This window comes from Entelurus aequoreus, linkage group LG20, assembly GCF_033978785.1.
Source record: "Entelurus aequoreus isolate RoL-2023_Sb linkage group LG20, RoL_Eaeq_v1.1, whole genome shotgun sequence".
NCBI classification, from domain to species: Eukaryota; Metazoa; Chordata; class Actinopteri; order Syngnathiformes; family Syngnathidae; genus Entelurus; species Entelurus aequoreus.
The window spans coordinates 13,010,700-13,028,873 of record NC_084750.1 but is presented as its reverse complement, the minus strand read 5'-3'; the positions used below and the strand labels follow the sequence as shown (position 1 = coordinate 13,028,873).

Here is an 18,174-nt window from a genome sequence, read left to right as displayed (position 1 = left end):
TACATAACTCCACATAGTTTGAAGCTCATGGAGAGAATGCCAGGAGTGTGCAAAGCAGTGATCAGAGCAAAAGGTGGCTATTTTGAAGAAACTAGAATATAAAATATGTTTTCAGTTTTTTTTTTTGTTAAGTACATAACTCCACATGTGTTCATTCATAGTTTTGAAGCTCATGGAGAGAATGCCAAGAGTGTGCAAAGCAGTGATCAGAGCAAAGGTGGCTATTTTGAAGAAACTAGAACATAAAACATGTTTTCAGTTTTTTTTTTTGTTAAGTACATAACTCCACATAGTTTGAAGCTCATGGAGAGAATGCCAGGAGTGTGCAAAGCAGTGATCAGAGCAAAGGGAGGCTATTTTGAAGAAACTAGAATATAAAACATGTTTTCAGTTGTTTTTTTTGTTAAGTACATAACTCCACATAGTTTGAAGCTCATGGAGAGAATGCCAGGAGTGTGCAAAGCAGTGATCAGAGCAAAGGGAGGCTATTTTGAAGAAACTAGAATATAAAACATGTTTTCAGTTGTTTTTTTTGTTAAGTACATAACTCCACATAGTTTGAAGCTCATGGAGAGAATGCCAAGAGTGTGCAAAGCAGTGATCAGAGCAAAGGGAGGCTATTTTGAAGAAACTAGAATATAAAACATGTTTTCAGTTGGTTTTTTTGTTAAGTACATAACTCCACATAGTTTGAAGCTCATGGAGAGAATGCCAGGAGTGTGCAAAGCAGTGATCAGAGCAAAGGGTGGCTATTTTGAAGAAACTAGAATATAAAACATGTTTTCAGTTTTTTTGTTTGTTAAGTACATAACTCCACATGTGTTCATTCATAGTTTTGAAGCTCATGGAGTGAATGCCAAGAGTGTGCAAAGCAGTGATTAGAGCAAAGGGTGGCTATTTTGAAGAAACTAGAATATGAAACATGTTTTCAGGTATTTTTTTTGTTAAGTACATAACTCCACATAGTTTTGAAGCTCATGGAGAGAATGCCAAGGGTGTGCAAAACAGTGATCAGAGCAAAGGGAGGCTATTTTGAAGAAACTAGAATATAAAACATGTTTTCAGTTGGTTTTTTTGTTAAGTACATAACTCCACATAGTTTGAAGCTCATGGAGAGAATGCCAGGAGTGTGCAAAGCAGTGATCAGAGCAAAGGGTGGCTATTTTGAAGAAACTAGAATATAAAACATGTTTTCAGTTTTTTTGTTTGTTAAGTACATAACTCCACATGTGTTCATTCATAGTTTTGAAGCTCATGGAGTGAATGCCAAGAGTGTGCAAAGCAGTGATTAGAGCAAAGGGTGGCTATTTTGAAGAAACTAGAATATGAAACATGTTTTCAGGTAATTTTTTTTGTTAAGTACATAACTCCACATAGTTTTGAAGCTCATGGAGAGAATGCCAAGGGTGTGCAAAACAGTGATCAGAGCAAAGGGAGGCTATTTTGAAGAAACTAAAATATAAAACATGTTTTCAGTTATTTTTTTGTTAAGTACATAACTCCACATGTGTTCATTCATAGTTTTGGAGCTCATGGAGAGAATGCCATGAGTGTGCAAAACAGTGATCAGAGCAAAGGGTGGCTATTTTGAAGAAACTAGAATAGAAAACATGTTTTCAGGTATTTTTTTTGTTAAGTACATAACTCCACATGTGTTCATTCATAGTTTTGAAGCTCATGGAGAGAATGCCAGGAGTGTGCAAAGCAGTGATCAGAGCAAAGGGAGGCTATTTTGAAGAAATTAGAATATAAAAACATGTTTTCAGTTATTTTTTTTGTTAAGTACATAACTCCACATGTGTTCATTCATAGTTTTGAAGCTCACGGAGAGAATGCCAGGAGTGTGCAAAGCAGTAATCAGAGCAAAGGGTGGCTATTTTGAAGAAACTAGAATATAAAACATGTTTTCAGGTATTTTTTTTGTTAAGTACATAACTCCACATAGTTTGAAGCTCATGGAGAGAATGCCAGGAGCGTGCAAAGCAGTGATCAGAGCAAAGGGTGGCTATTTTGAAGAAACTAGAATATAAAACATGTTTTCAGTTGTTTTTTTTGTTAAGTACATAACTCCACATAGTTTGAAGCTCATGGAGAGAATGCCAGGAGTGTGCAAAGCAGTGATCAGAGCAAAGGGTGGCTATTTTGAAGAAACTAGAATATAAAACATGTTTTCAGTTGTTTTTTTTTGTCAAGTACATAACTCCACATGTGTTCATTCGTAGTTTTGAAGCTCATGGAGAGAATGCCAAGAGTGTGCAAAGCAGTGATCAGAGCAACGGGTGGCTATTTTGAAGAAACTAGAATATAAAACATGTTTTCAGTTATTTTTTTGTTAAGTACATAACTCCACATGTGTTCATTCATAGTTTTGATGTGACAATCTACAATGTAAATAGTCATGAAAATAAAGAAAACACATTGAATGAGAAGAAGGTGAGTCCATAATGTTATTAAAGCACAGATCAGAGTGTTGCCACCCGGCTAAACGGGCCTGACTTCAGGTGTGAAGTGTGCCTGCCCTTGGTCTAATGTGAGTACGTCCTTAGTTTCTACATCCATCATCAGGAGGGGTTAGCATGACTTGTGGTGTAGAGCAGCAGTTCTACTGTATGGACTATCATAGAACTACTGACTATCTCTTCGGTCTGTCAATGTCGTCGATGGCTGCCAGGAGCTTCTGGCGGGCCTTCTTGTTTATGTGGGAGCCCAGACACACGTTCACCAGGTTTGCTAGCTGCTTCATGGAGTACTCCTGGAGGAAAAAAAAATATATATATATATATATATATTATACTATGAAATCATAATAAAATAACAGACATTCAAAGCTGAAGTTTCTGCTTGAAAATCAGCAATTTGGATGAATATATGCATGAAGAAATGTGTAAACTATCAGAGTGTTTACAAGTAACAACAGTGTCCGCCTGCTGAAAGCCAAACTATAATATATGACAGCTTATATTATTATATATCTTCTTTTAATATGTGTTACATTGTAATATATTACAATCAAGTTTGCCTTTTATTTGTGGAAAAATATGTTGTTTTTGTTGCAAATGAAAAAAAAGCATAACATTTGAACTGATTTCTCTAATATAAAATAAAAAGGCCTGGTACTTTCTGCAAGATAATAAATTAAACAGCAGCTAGTATGTGATCATACATCATACATCATACACACTGGTGTATGATGTCATTGGCTGCTGAGGTGTTTGAGACTAGTTCATGACTAGAGTGGAAACCATTAATCACAATTCAAAAGCAAGATTAATCTGGTAAAAAAATAAAAAATAAAAATAAAAATAATAATAATAATTAAAAAAATAAATACAAATAAATACAAATAAATACAAATAAATAAATAAAATACAAAAAAAATAAAAATAAAATAAAAGTAATAATAAAAATAATAAATTAAAAAAAAAAATATATATATATACAAGCGGTAGAAAATGGATGGATGGATGGATATATATATATCTCCATCCATCATCCATTTCCTACCGTGTGTCCCATTCATGGTCGCGGGGGTGCTGGAGCCTATCTCAGCTACATTTGATATATATATACAGGTATATACATATCCATCCATTTTCTACCGCTTGTCCCGTTCGGTATATTTTTTCCACTCTAATTCATGACTAAAGCGGAAACCATTAATCACAATTCAAAAGCGAGATTAATCTGGTAAAAAAATAAAAATAATAATAATAATAAACAAAAATAAAAAAATAAAATAAAATAAAAATAAATAAAATAAATAAATAAAATACAAAAATAATAATGATAAAAATAAAAATAAAAGTAATAATAAAAAAAATGAAAAAATAAAAAAATAAAATAAAAAATATACAAGCAGTAGAAAATGGATGGATGGATGGATGTATATATATATCTCCATCCAGCCATCCATTTCCTACCGCTTGTCCCGTTCGGGGTCGCGGGGGTGCTGGAGCCTATCTCAGCTACATTTGGTATATATAAATATATATATATATATATATATATATATATATATATATATATATATATATATATATATATATATATATATATATATATATATATATATATATATACATATATAGATATATATATATATACATATATATATATATATATACATATATATATATATATATATATATACATATATATATATACATATATATATATATATATATATATATATATATATATATATATATATATATATATATCCATCCATTTTCTACCGCTTGTCCCGTTCGGTATATTTTTTCCACTCTAGTTCATGACTAGAGTGGAATCCATTAATCACAATTCAAAAGCGAGATTAATCTGGTAAAAAAAATAAAATAATAAATTATATAATAAAAAAAAATAAAAAAATGTTTTAAATAAATAAATACATATACACACACACACACATATATACATGTACTGTATATACACATACATATATAAATACACACACACACACACATATATATATACATATATATATCGTTTTTGATTTTTTTTAATACAAGCAAATACACTGAAAAAGTGTGTAGTTTGTGCTAAGGCAACATCTTGTCACTCTCTGCAGGTGCTGCGGTGCCCTTTTGTTTAGAGCTTTCAGCCAGAAGTACAAGTGCCATCCATAGCGCTTTTACTTGTATGGATTTTTAATTCATCACTCCGAGCAACGTTTGTAAGTTTTACAATATAACTTAAACATTTCTTACGTACTAAACCGTCCCTTATGTATGTAGGAGTGTTTTCATGCATATTTGTACGCGCTATCGTGATGCAATGACGCTAACGCCGTTAGCTTTAGCTAATATGTTAACACGTATACGGGTGTCTGTGTTCGTATCATTAACTTAAAATGGCGTTATTTTTGTTTTGTTTCAGTTTCATAAATTCACAAAAATGTGGAGAGCTAGCTTCTGCAGCTAGTGGGTCCATGGCGATGGCTTCTGTTTTGTTTAATCAGCCGTTTTACTGCCGTTTTACAGACACTGTCTGGAAAAAATCAAGGTTTAGAAATAAATATTTGCAAAATCTTTCTGTGTAAATAACTTATTTCGCAACGTATATATCTGCGGCTTATATATGAAAATATATTTTGTACGTCTGGACTTTAGTCTGGTTTAAAAAAAAAAAAAGTGCTTTTAACCAGGATTACGGTAACTCGGAGTTAACTACGGACCAAAATGCGATTAACCGCGATTATATATACAGTATAGCCCTAATTTTTTACAAATTAAAAAAAAGTATATAAATTTAAATAATTTTATATTGTTATAAAAACACAACGCATTTTTACTTTCTGTAATTGAGTAAAAATCATGACAACAGATATCTTTTAGATTTTTTTTGTGAAATCGAAATTTGGGGAAAAATATATCCCATTATAGTATGTATAATGGGAATAATACTACTAATACTCTGACTGTGTGAAGTATTAAGAGCCCAGCAATGTGATGCTACTTAAAGAGGTGGTCTCACCCTGTGGTTCTTGATGAACTGTGATGCTACTTAAAGAGGTGGTCTCACCCTGTGGTTCTTGATGAACTGTGATGCTACTTAAAGAGGTGGTCTCACCCTGTGGTTCTTGATGAACTGTGATGCTACTTAAAGAGGTGGTCTCACCCTGTGGTTCTTGATGAACTGTGATGCTACTTAAAGAGGTGGTCTCACCCTGTGGTTCTTGATGAACTGCTCCATGTCGTTCTCAGTCAGGTAGTAGGCCTTGATGTAGGTCTCCACAAACTCCTTGTCAGGTATGGGCCTCAGGTCGGTCAGCTTCTCCAACTTCATCAGGAACTGTTGGAAGTCCAGCTGCATCAGCGCTCGGCCCTCGTTGCTGCACTTCTTCACGTTGGCGTAGCTGCCAAGTACCAGCATAATGACAACATTAAAACACAGTAGCGTAGTAGGCCCGAGTATTCATTAAAAACAAGGTAGCGGTTGTATTCATCAAGTACATTTCATATTTTGCCCACTGTAACATTATATGCGGTTCAAACAGTACAGTTCGGTGGGGAAAGTGGCCGTGCCAGCAACTTGAGGGTTCCAGGTTCGATCCCCGCTTCCGCCATCCGAGCCACTGCCGTTGTGTCCTTGGGCAAGACACTTTACCCACCTGCTCCCAGTGCCACCCACACTGGTTGAAATGTAACTTAGATATTGGGTTTCACTATGTAAAAGTGCTTTGAGTCACTAGAGAAAAGTGCTATATAAATATAATTCACTTCACTTCAGTGTGTTTGAATATAGGAAAATAAAACACTGTTATTGAATCAAGTGATTCTTTGGCGCTTGAAACGTATGTTTATTATTGTAATTTAGTCCTTAAATAAAATAGTGAACATACTAGACAACTTGTCTTTTAGTAGTAAGTAAACAAACAAAGACTCCTAATTAGTCTGCTGACGTATGCAGTAACATATTGTGTCATTTATACACCTATTATTTTGTACACATTATGAGGGACAAACTGTAAAAATGGATTATTAATCTACTTGTTCATTTACTGTTAATATCTGCTTATTTTCTGTTTCAACATGTTCTATCTACACTTCTGTTAAAATGTAGAAATCACTTATTCTTCTCTTCTTTGATACTTGACATTAGTTTGGGTGATACTACCAATACCAAGTAGTTACAGGGTCATACATTGGTCATATTTAAAGTGATCCCGTGTCGAAGGACGTATTTCTTGGGTTTATAAACAATAAAAATCGACAAAAGAGTTTGTGAAACGAAAAAATATCAATGTAACCATCGTAGTATCGACTAGATACGCTCTTGTACTTGGTATCATTACAGTCAATGTCGGCTTGTCCCGACACCATTATTTTGGTAACGGAACCTAAATGTATTTTGATACTTTTCAATTCTTTTCTAAATACAGGGGACCGCAAAAAATTTAATTATTGTCTTTATTGTAACAAAAAATGTTACAGTACATGAAACATATGTTTATTATTGTAATTTAGTCCTTAAATAAAATAGTGAACATACTAGACAACTTGTCTTTTAGTAGTAAGTAAACAAACAAAGACTCCTAATTAGTCTCCTGACGTATGCAGTAACATATTGTGTCATTTATACACCTATTATTTTGTACACATTATGAGGGACAAACTGTAAAAATGTATTATTAATCTACTTGTTCATTTACTGTTAATATCTGCTTATTTTCTCTTTTAACATGTTCTATCTACACTTCTGTTCAAATGTAATAATCACTTATTCTTCTCTTCTTTGATACTTGACATTAGTTTGGGTGATACTACCAATACCAAGTAGTGACAGGGTCATACATTGGTCATATTTAAAGTGATCCCGTGTCGAAGAACGTATTTCTTGGGTTCATAAACAATAAAAATCGACAAAAGAGTTTGTGAAATGAAAAAATATCAATGTAACCATCGTAGTATCGACTCGATACGCTCTTGTACATGGTATCATTACAGACAATGTCGGCTTGTCCCGACACCATTATTTTGGTAACGGAACCTAAATGTATTTTGATACTTTTCAATACTTTTCTAAATAAAGGGGACCGCAAAAAATTTAATTATTTTCTTTATTGTAACAAAAAATGTTAGTGTACATGAAATATATGTTTATTATTGCAATTTAGTCCTTAAATAAAATAGTGAACATACTAGACAACTTGTCTTTTAGTAGTAAGTAAACAAACAAAGACTCCTAATTAGTCTGCTGACGTATGCAGTAACATATTGTGTCATTTATACACCTATTATTTTGTACACATTATGAGGGACAAACTGTAAAAAATGGATTATTAATCTACTTGTTCATTTCCTGTTAATATCTGCTTATTTTCTGTTTTAACATGTTCTATCTACACTTCTGTTCAAATGTAATAATCACTTATTCTTCTCTTCTTTGATACTTGACATTAGTTTGGGTGATACTACCAATACCAAGTAGTTACAGGGTCATACATTGGTCATATTTAAAGTGATCCCGTGTCGAAGGACGTATTTCTTGGGTTTATAAACAATAAAAATCGACAAAAGAGTTTGTGAAACGAAAAAATATCAATGTAACCATCGTAGTATCGACTCGATACACTCTTGTACTTGGTATCATTACAGTCAATGTCGGCTTGTCCCGACACCATTATTTTGGTAACGGAACCTAAATGTATTTGATACTTTTCAATACTTTTCTAAATAAAGGGGACCGCAAAAAATTTAATTATTTTCTTTATTGTAACAAAAGATGTTAGTGTACATGAAACATATGTTTATTATTGTAATTTAGTCCTTAAATAAAATAGTGAACATACTAGACAACTTGTCTTTTAGTAGTAAGTAAACAAACAAAGACTCCTAATTAGTCTGCAGTAACATATTGTGTCATTTATACACCTATTATTTTGTACACATTATGAGGGACAACCTGTAAAAATGGATTATTAATCTACTTGTTCATTTCCTGTTAATATCTGCTTATTTTCTGTTTGAACATGTTCTATCTACACTTCTGTTCAAATGTAATAATCACTTATTCTTCTCTTCTTTGATACTTGACATTAGTTTGAGTGATACTACCAATACCAAGTAGTTACAGGGTCATACATTGGTCATATTTAAAGTGATCCCGTGTCGAAGGACGTATTTCTTGGGTTTATAAACAATAAAAATCGACAAAAAGAGTTTGTGAAACGAAAAAATATCAATGTAACCATCGTAGTATCGACTAGATACGCTCTTGTACTTGGTATCATTACAGTCAATGTCGGCTTGTCCCGACACCATTATTTTGGTAACGGAACCTAAATGTATTTTGATACTTTTCAATACTTTTCTAAATAAAGGGGACCGCAAAAAATTTGATTATTGTCTTTATTGTAACAAAAAATGTTAGTGTACATGAAACTAAAGTTTATTATTGCAATTTAGTCCTTTAATAAAATAGTGAACATACTAGACAACTTGTCTTTTAGTAGTAAGTAAACAAACAAAGACTCCTAATTAGTCTGCTGACGTATGCAGTAACATATTGTGTCATTTATACACCTATTATTTTGTACACATTATGAGGGACAAACTGTAAAAAACAATTGCTAATCTACTTGTTCATTTCCTGTTAATATCTGCTTATTTTCTGTTTTAACATGTTCTATCTACACTTCTGTTCAAATGTAATAATCACTTATTCTTCTCTTCTTTGATACTTGACATTAGTTTGGGTGATACTACCAATACCAAGTAGTTACAGGGTCATACATTGGTCATATTTAAAGTGATCCTGTGTCGAAGGACGTATTTCTTGGGTTCATAAACAATAAAAATCGACAAAAGAGTTTGTCAAACGAAAAAATATCAATGTAACCATTGTAGTATCGACTCGATACGCTCTTGTACTTGGTATCATTACAGTCAATGTCGGCTTGTCCCGACACCATTATTTTGGTAACGGAACCTAAATGTATTTTGATACTTTTCAATACTTTTCTAAATAAAGGGGACCGCAAAAAATTTAACTATTGTCTTTATTGTAACAAAAAATGTTAGTGTACATGAAACTAAAGTTTATTATTGCAATTTAGTCCTTAAATAAAATAGTGAACATACTAGACAACTTGTCTTTGAGTAGTAAGTAAACAAACAAAGACTCCTAATTAGTCTGCTGACGTATGCAGTAACATATTGTGTCATTTATACACCTATTATTTTGTACACATTATGAGGGACAAACTGTAAAAAACAAATCTACTTGTTCATTTCCTGTTAATATCTGCTTATTTTCTGTTTCAACATGTTCTATCTACACTTCTGTTCAAATGTAATAATCACTTATTCTTCTCTTCTTTGATACTTGACATTAGTTTGGGTGATACTACCAATACCAAGTAGTTACAGGGTCATACATTGGTCATATTTAAAGTGATCCCGTGTCGAAGGACGTATTTCTTGGGTTTATAAACAATAAAAATCGACAAAAGAGTTTGTGAAACGAAAAAATATCAATGTAATCATCGTAGTATCGACTAGATTCGCTCTTGTACTTGGTATCATTACAGTCAATGTCGGCTTGTCCCGACACCATTATTTTGGTAACGGAACCTAAATGTATTTTGATACTTTTCAATACTTTTCTAAATAAAGGGGACCGCAAAAAATTTAATTATTGTCTTTATTGTAACAAAAGATGTTAGTGTACATGAAACATATGTTTATTATTGTAATTTAGTCCTTAAATAAAATAGTGAACATACTAGACAACTTGTCTTTTAGTAGTAAGTAAACAAACAAAGACTCCTAATTAGTCTGCTGACGTATGCAGTAACATATTGTGTCATTTATACACCTATTATTTTGTACACATTATGAGGGACAACCTGTAAAAATGGATTATTAATCTACTTGTTCATTTCCTGTTAATATCTGCTTATTTTCTGTTTCAACATGTTCTATCTACACTTCTGTTCAAATGTAATAATCACTTATTCTTCTCTTCTTTGATACTTGACATTAGTTTGGGTGATACTACCAATACCAAGTAGTTACAGGGTCATACATTGGTCATATTTAAAGTGATCCCGTGTCGAAGGACGTATTTCTTGGGTTCATAAACAATAAAAATCGACAAAAGAGTTTGTGAAACGAAAAAATATCAATGTAACCATCGTAGTATCGACTCGATATGCTTTTGTACTTGGTATCATTACAGTCAATGCCGGCTTGTCCCGACACCATTATTTTGGTAACGGAACCTAAATGTATTTTGATACTTTTCAATACTTTTCTAAATAAAGGGGACCGCAAAAAATTTAATTATTGTCTTTATTGTAACAAAAAATGTTAGTGTACATGAAACATATGTTTATTATTGTCATTTAGTCCTTAAATAAAATAGTGAACATACTAGACAACTTGTCTTTTAGAAGTAAGTAAACTAACAAAGACTCCTAATTAGTCATCAAAACTCAGAGAATAGATGTGAAGGAAAAAAGCACTGACAAATCATTTTTCAAAATAAAAGCCTGGCAGATCAAATAAAGATGTCCATGAATGATCTATAGCCTTGTAGCACTCTACAGTCCAGCGTTTGCCTCATCATAGAATGTCAAAACCACCCAGAATAGCTTTGGTTTGGCTTGTAATACAATTGAGAGTTATCTTTGATCGCAGCACAGCCTGTATCTACTCTCAAGGACCAGCTTTGATCAGCTCTAGCCGGTAAAACTACCGCAGAAAAACCCCAACATTGCTTGAAATGTATAAAAAGTCTTGTTTCATATGCTTTGTTTTGACTGTCAGAATGCACAGAAAGTGAGTGTGAATAAAATGTAGGGGCACACAAAAACAATGCAAGCAGATTGGTGCAAAAGTACAATACGTGGTGGTGACCATCGCCGAATAAATCCGATCACCAAGACCAAGGGAGAAGTATTGTGGAAAGAGGTTATTCTAGATTGTACCTAATGTCATGACTGGTTTTATTACTGCTCCGCCGATCCCAGTCTGTGGAACGCTCTCCCTGACCCCCTGAGGGCACCGCAGACTGTGGATGCTTTTAAAAAAGGCTTAAAAATCCATCCATCCATCCATCCATCTTCTTCCGCTTATCCGAGGTCGGGTCGCGGGGGCAGCAGCCTAAGCAGGGAAGCCCAGACTTCCCTCTCCCCAGCCACTTCGTCTAGCTCTTCCCGGGGGATCCCGAGGTGTTCCCAGGCCAGCCGGGAGACATAGTCTTCCCAACGTGTCCTGGGTCTTCCCCGTGGCCTCCTACCGGTCGGACGTGCCCTAAACACCTCCCTAGGGAGGCGTTCGTGTGGCATCCTGACCAGATGCCCGAACCACCTCATCTGGCTCCTCTCGATGTGGAGGAGCAGCGGCTTTACTTTGAGCTCCTCTCGGATGACAGAGCTCCTCACCCTATCTCTAAGGGAGAGACCCGCCACCCGGTGGAGGAAACTCATTTCGGCCGCTTGTACCCGTGATCTTGTCCTTTCGGTCATAACCCAAAGCTCATGACCATAGGTGAGGATGGGAACGTAGATCGACCGGTAAATTGAGAGCTTTGCCTTGCGGCTCAGCTCCTTCTTCACCACAACGGACCGATACAGCGCCCGCATTACTGAAGACGCCGCACCGATCCGCCTGTCGATCTCACGAACCACTCTTCCCTCACTCGTGAACAAGACTCCGAGGTACTTGAACTCCTCCACTTGGGGCAAGATCTCCTCCCCAACCCGGAGATGGCACTCCACCCTTTTCCGGGCGAGAACCATGGACTCGGACTTGGAGGTGCTGATTCTCATCCCAGTCGCTTCACACTCAGCTGCGAACCGATCCAGTGAGAGCTGAAGATCCTGGCCAGATGAAGCCATCAGGACCACATCTTCTGCAAAAAGCAGAGACCTAATCCCGCAGCCACCAAACCAGATCCCCTCAACGCCTTGACTGCGCCTAGAAATTCTGTCCATAAAAGTTATGAACAGAATCGGTGACAAAGGGCAGCCTTGGCGGAGTCCAACCCTCACTGGAAACGTGTCCGACTTACTGCCGGCAATGCGGACCAAGCTCTGACACTGATCATACAGGGAGCGGACCGCCACAATCAGACAGTCCGATACCCCATACTCTCTGAGCACTCCCCACAGGACTTCCCGAGGGACACGGTCGAATGCCTTTTCCAAGTCCACAAAGCACATGTAGACTGGTTGGGCAAACTCCCATGCACCCTCAAGGACCCTGCCGAGAGTATAGAGCTGGTCCACAGTTCCACAACCAGGACGAAAACCACACTGTTCCTCCTGAATCCGAGGTTCGACTATCCGGCGTAGCCTCCTCTCCAGTACACCTGAATAGACCTTACCGGGAAGGCTGAGGGGTGTGATCCCCCGATAGTTAGAACACACCCTCCGGTTACCCTTTTTAAAGAGAGGAACCACCACCCCGGTCTGCCAATCAAGAGGTACCGCCCCCGATGTCCACGCGATGCTGCAGAGTCTTGTCAACCAAGACAGCCCCACAGCATCCAGAGCCTTAAGGAACTCCGGGCGGATCTCATCCACCCCCGGGGCTTTGTCACCGAGGAGCTTTTTAACTACCTCAGCAACCTCAGCCCCAGAAATAGGAGAGCCCACCACAGATTCCCCAGGCACTGCTTCCTCATAGGAAGACGTGTTGGTGGGATTGAGGAGGTCTTCGAAGTATTCCCTCCACCGATCCACAACATCCGCAGTCGAGGTCAGCAGAACACCATCCTCACTATACACGGTGTTGATAGTGCACTGCTTCCCCTTCCTGAGGCGGCGGATGGTGGTCCAGAATCGCTTCGAAGCCGTCCGGAAGTCGTTTTCCATGGCTTCCCCGAACTCCTCCCATGTCCGAGTTTTTGCCTCCGCGACCGCTGAAGCCGCACACCGCTTGGCCTGTCGGTACCTGTCCGCTGCCTCAGGAGTCCTATGAGCCAAAAGAACCCGATAGGACTCCTTCTTCAGCTTGACGGCATCCCTCACCGCCGGTGTCCACCAACGGGTTCTAGGATTACCGCCACGACAGGCACCAACTACTTTGCGGCCACAGCTCCAATCAGCCGCCTCGACAATAGAGGTGCGGAACATGGTCCACTCGGACTCAATGTCCAGCACCTCCCTCGCGACATGTTCAAAGTTCTTCCGGAGGTGGGAATTGAAACTCTCTCTGACAGGAGACTCTGCCAGACGTTCCCAGCAAACCCTCACAATGCGTTTGGGCCTGCCAGGTCTGTCCGGCATCCTCCCCCACCATCGCAGCCAACTCACCACCAGGTGGTGATCGGTAGAAAGCTCCGCCCCTCTCTTCACCCGAGTGTCCAAAACATGAGGCCGCAAATCCGATGACACAACTACAAAGTCGATCATGGAACTGCGGCCCAGGGTGTCCTGGTGCCAAGTGCACATATGGACACCCTTATGCTTGAACATGGTGTTCGTTATGGACAATCCGTGACGGGCACAAAAGTCCAATAACAACACACCACTCGGGTTCAGATCCGGGCGGCCATTCTTACCAATCACGCCTCTCCAGGTTTCACTGTCGTTGCCAATATGAGCGTTGAAGTCCCCCAGTAGAACGAGGGAATCACCCGGGGGAGCACCCTCAAGCACTCCCTCGAGTGAATCCAAAAAGGGTGGGTACTCTGAGCTGCTGCTTGGCGCGTAAGCGCAAACAACAGTCAGGACCCGTCCCCCCACCCGAAGGCGGAGGGAAGCTACCCTCTCGTCCACCGGGTTGAACTCCAACATGCAGGTTCTGAGCTGGGGGGCAACAAGAATTGCCACCCCAGCCCGTCGCCTCTCACTGCCGGCAACGCCAGAGTGGAAGAGAGTCCATCCCCTCTCGAGAGAACTGGTTCCAGAGCCCTTGCTGTGCGTCGAAGTGAGTCCGACTATGTCTAGCCGGAACTTCTCCACCTCGCGCACTAGCTCAGGCTCCTTCCCCCCCAGCGAGGTGACGTTCCACGTCCCAAGAGCTAGCTTCTGTAGCCGAGGATCGGACCGCCAAGTGCCCTGCCTTCGGCTTCCGCCCAGCTCACATTGCACCCGACCTCTATGGCCCCTCCCATGAGTGGTGAGCCCATTGGAGGGGGGACCCACGTTGCCTCTTCGGGCTGTGCCCGGCCGGGCCCCATGGGGACAGGCCCGGCCACCAGGCGCTCGCCGTCGTGCCCCAACTCCGGGCCTGGCTCCAGAGGGCGGCCCCGGTGACCCGCGTCCGGGCGAGGGAAATCTGAGTCTCGGTTCTTGTATTTCCATAGAAGTCTTCGAGCTGCTCTTTGTCTGATCCCTCACCTAGGACCTGTTTGTCTTGGGAGACCCTACCAGGGGGCATGGAAGCCCCCGGACAACATAGCTCCTAGGATCATTGAGACACGCAAACTCCTCTACCACGGTAAGGTGGCAGCTCAGAGAGGAGTCAAAGTGCTACAGTGTATTTTTAAAAAAAAAAAAATTTCAAAGTGCTACAGTGTATTAAAAAAAAAAAAAAAAAAAAAAAGATAATAAAAAATACATAAAAATAAAAACTAAAACAGCCAAAAAGCTAAAACTAGTAAGCATTTATCTAAAAAAAGGCTTTTTTAAAAAGAAGGGTTTTAAAGCCTTTTTTAAAAGCATCCACAGTCTGTGGTGCCCTCAGGTGGTCAGGGAGGGCGTCCCACAGACTGGGAGCGACGGAGACATTACAACAACGTGCTATATAAATTGTTGTAAACGTGCTATATAAATAAAGTTGCCTTAACTTGCCCTGGATAACCTTATCCGGCTTAGTGTAAACAGGGCCTAAAACACTTAAAAAAGCATGTGGGTTTTTTATGCACTTGCCTTCAACCCTAAATACTAAGTGCAGTTTTAGTTTTCATGCACTTGCCTTCAACCCTAAATACTAAGTGCAGTTTTAGTTTTTATGCACTTGCCTTCAACCCTAAATACTAAGTGCAGTTTTAGTTGTTTTGCACTTGCCTTCAACCCTAAATACTAAGTGCAGTTTTAGTTGTTATGCACTTGCCTTCAACCCTAAATACTAAGTGCAGTTTTAGTTTTTATGCACTTGCCCTCAACCCTAAATACTAAGTGCCGTTTTAGTTTTTATGCAATTGCCTTCAACCCTAAATACTAAGTGCAGTTTTAGTTTTTTTGCACTTGCCTTCAACCCTAAATACTAAGTGCAGTTTTAGTTTTTATACACTTGCCTTCAACCCTAAATACTAAGTGCAGTTTTAGTTTTTATGCACTTGCCCTCAACCCTAAATACTAAGTGCCGTTTTAGTTTTTATGCAATTGCCTTCAACCCTAAATACTAAGTGCAGTTTTAGTTTTTTTGCACTTGCCTTCAACCCTAAATACTAAGTGCAGTTTTAGTTTTTATACACTTGCCTTCAACCCTAAATACTAAGTGCAGTTTTAGTTTTTATGCACTTGCCTTCAACCCTAAATACTAAGTGCAGTTTTAGTTTTTATGCACTTGCCTTCAACCCTAAATACTAAGTGCAGTTTTAGTTTGTATGCACTTGCCTTCAACCCTAAATACTAAGTGCAGTTTTAGTTTTTATGCACTTGCCTTCAACCCTAAATACTAAGTGCAGTTTTAGTTTTTATGCACTTGCCTTCAATCCTAAATACTAAGTGCAGTTTTAGTTTTTATGCAATTGCCTTCAACCCTAAATACTAAGTGCAGTTTTAGTTTTTATGCATTTGCCTTCAACCCTAAATAGTAAGTGCAGTTTTAGTTTTTATGCACTTGCCTTCAACCCTAAATACTAAGTGCAGTTTTAGTTTTTATGCACTTGCCCTCAACCCTAAATACTAAGTGCCGTTTTAGTTTTTATGCAATTGCCTTCAACCCTAAATACTAAGTGCAGTTTTAGTTTTTATGCACTTGCCTTCAACCCTAAATACTAAGTGCAGTTTTAGTTTTTATGCACTTGCCTTCAACCCTAAATACTAAGTGCAGTTTTAGTTTTCATGCACTTGCCTTCAACCCTAAATACTAAGTGCAGTTTTAGTTGTTTTGCACTTGCCTTCAACCCTAAATACTAAGTGCAGTTTTAGTTTTTATGCACTTGCCTTCAACCCTAAATACTAAGTGCAGTTTTAGTTTTTATGTACTAGCCTTCAACCTTAAATACTAAGTGCAGTTTTAGTTTTTACGCACTTGCCTTCAACCCTAAATACTAAGTGCAGTTTTAGTTTTTATGCACTTGCCTTCAACCCTAAATACTAAGTGCAGTTTTAGTTTTTATGCACTTGCCTTCAACCCTAAATACTAAGTGCAGTTTTAGTTTTTATGCACTTGCCTTCAACCCTAAATACTAAGTGCAGTTTTAGTTGTTTTGCACTTGCCTTCAACCCTAAATACTAAGTGCAGTTTTAGTTTTTATGCACTTGCCTTCAACCCTAAATACTAAGTGCAGTTTTAGTTTTTATGCACTTGCCTTCAACCCTAAATACTAAGTGCAGTTTTAGTTTTTATGCACTTGCCTTCAACCCTAAATACTAAGTGCAGTTTTAGTTTTTATGCACTTGCCTTCAACTCTAAATACTAAGTGCAGTTTTAGTTTTTATGCACTTGCCTTCAACCCTAAATACTAAGTGCAGTTTTAGTTTTTATGCACTTGCCTTCAACCCTAAATACTAAGTGCAGTTTTAGTTTTTATGCACTTGCCTTCAACCCTAAATACTAAGTGCAGTTTTAGTTTTCATGCACTTGCCTTCAACCCTAAATACTAAGTGCAGTTTTAGTTTTTATGCACTTGCCTTCAACCCTAAATACTTAGTGCAGTTTTTGTTTTTATGCACTTGCCTTCAACCCTAAATACTAAGTGCAGTTTTAGTTTTTATGCACTTGCCTTCAACCCTAAATACTAAGTGCAGTTTTAGTTTTTATGCACTTGCCTTCAACCCTAAATACTAAGTGCAGTTTTAGTTTTTATGCACTTGCCTTCAACCCTAAATACTAAGTGCAGTTTTAGTTTTTATGCACTTGCCTTCAACCCTAAATACTAAGTGCAGTTTTAGTTTTTATGCACTTTCCTTCAACCCTAAATACTAAGTGCAGTTTTAGTTTTTATGCACTTGCCTTCAACCCTAAATACTAAGTGCAGTTTTAGTTGTTATGCACTTGCCTTCAACCCTAAATACTAAGTGCAGTTTTAGTTTTTATGCACTTGCCTTCAACCCTAAATACTAAGTGCAGTTTTAGTTTTTATGCACTTGCCTTCAACCCTAAATACTAAGTGCAGTTTTAGTTTTTATGCACTTGCCTTCAACCCTAAATACTAAGTGCAGTTTTAGTTTTTATGCACTTGCCTTCAACCCTAAATACTAAGTGCAGTTTTAGTTTTCATGCACTTGCCTTCAACCCTAAATACTAAGTGCAGTTTTAGTTGTTTTGCACTTGCCTTCAACCCTAAATACTAAGTGCAGTTTTAGTTTTTATGCACTTGCCTTCAACCCTAAATACTAAGTGCAGTTTTAGTTTTTATGTACTAGCCTTCAACCTTAAATACTAAGTGCAGTTTTAGTTTTTACGCACTTGCCTTCAACCCTAAATACTAAGTGCAGTTTTAGTTTTTATGCACTTGCCTTCAACCCTAAATACTAAGTGCAGTTTTAGTTTTTATGCACTTGCCTTCAACCCTAAATACTAAGTGCAGTTTTAGTTTTTATGCACT

General features: G+C 37.9%; 1 pseudogene; it reads right to left on the bottom strand.

Annotated features, from left to right (window-relative positions):
* Positions 1 to 63: 63 nt before the first annotated feature.
* LOC133636395 (asparagine synthetase [glutamine-hydrolyzing]-like) overlaps positions 64 to 18,174 on the bottom strand; it is a 256,169-nt pseudogene continuing 238,058 nt past the window's right edge.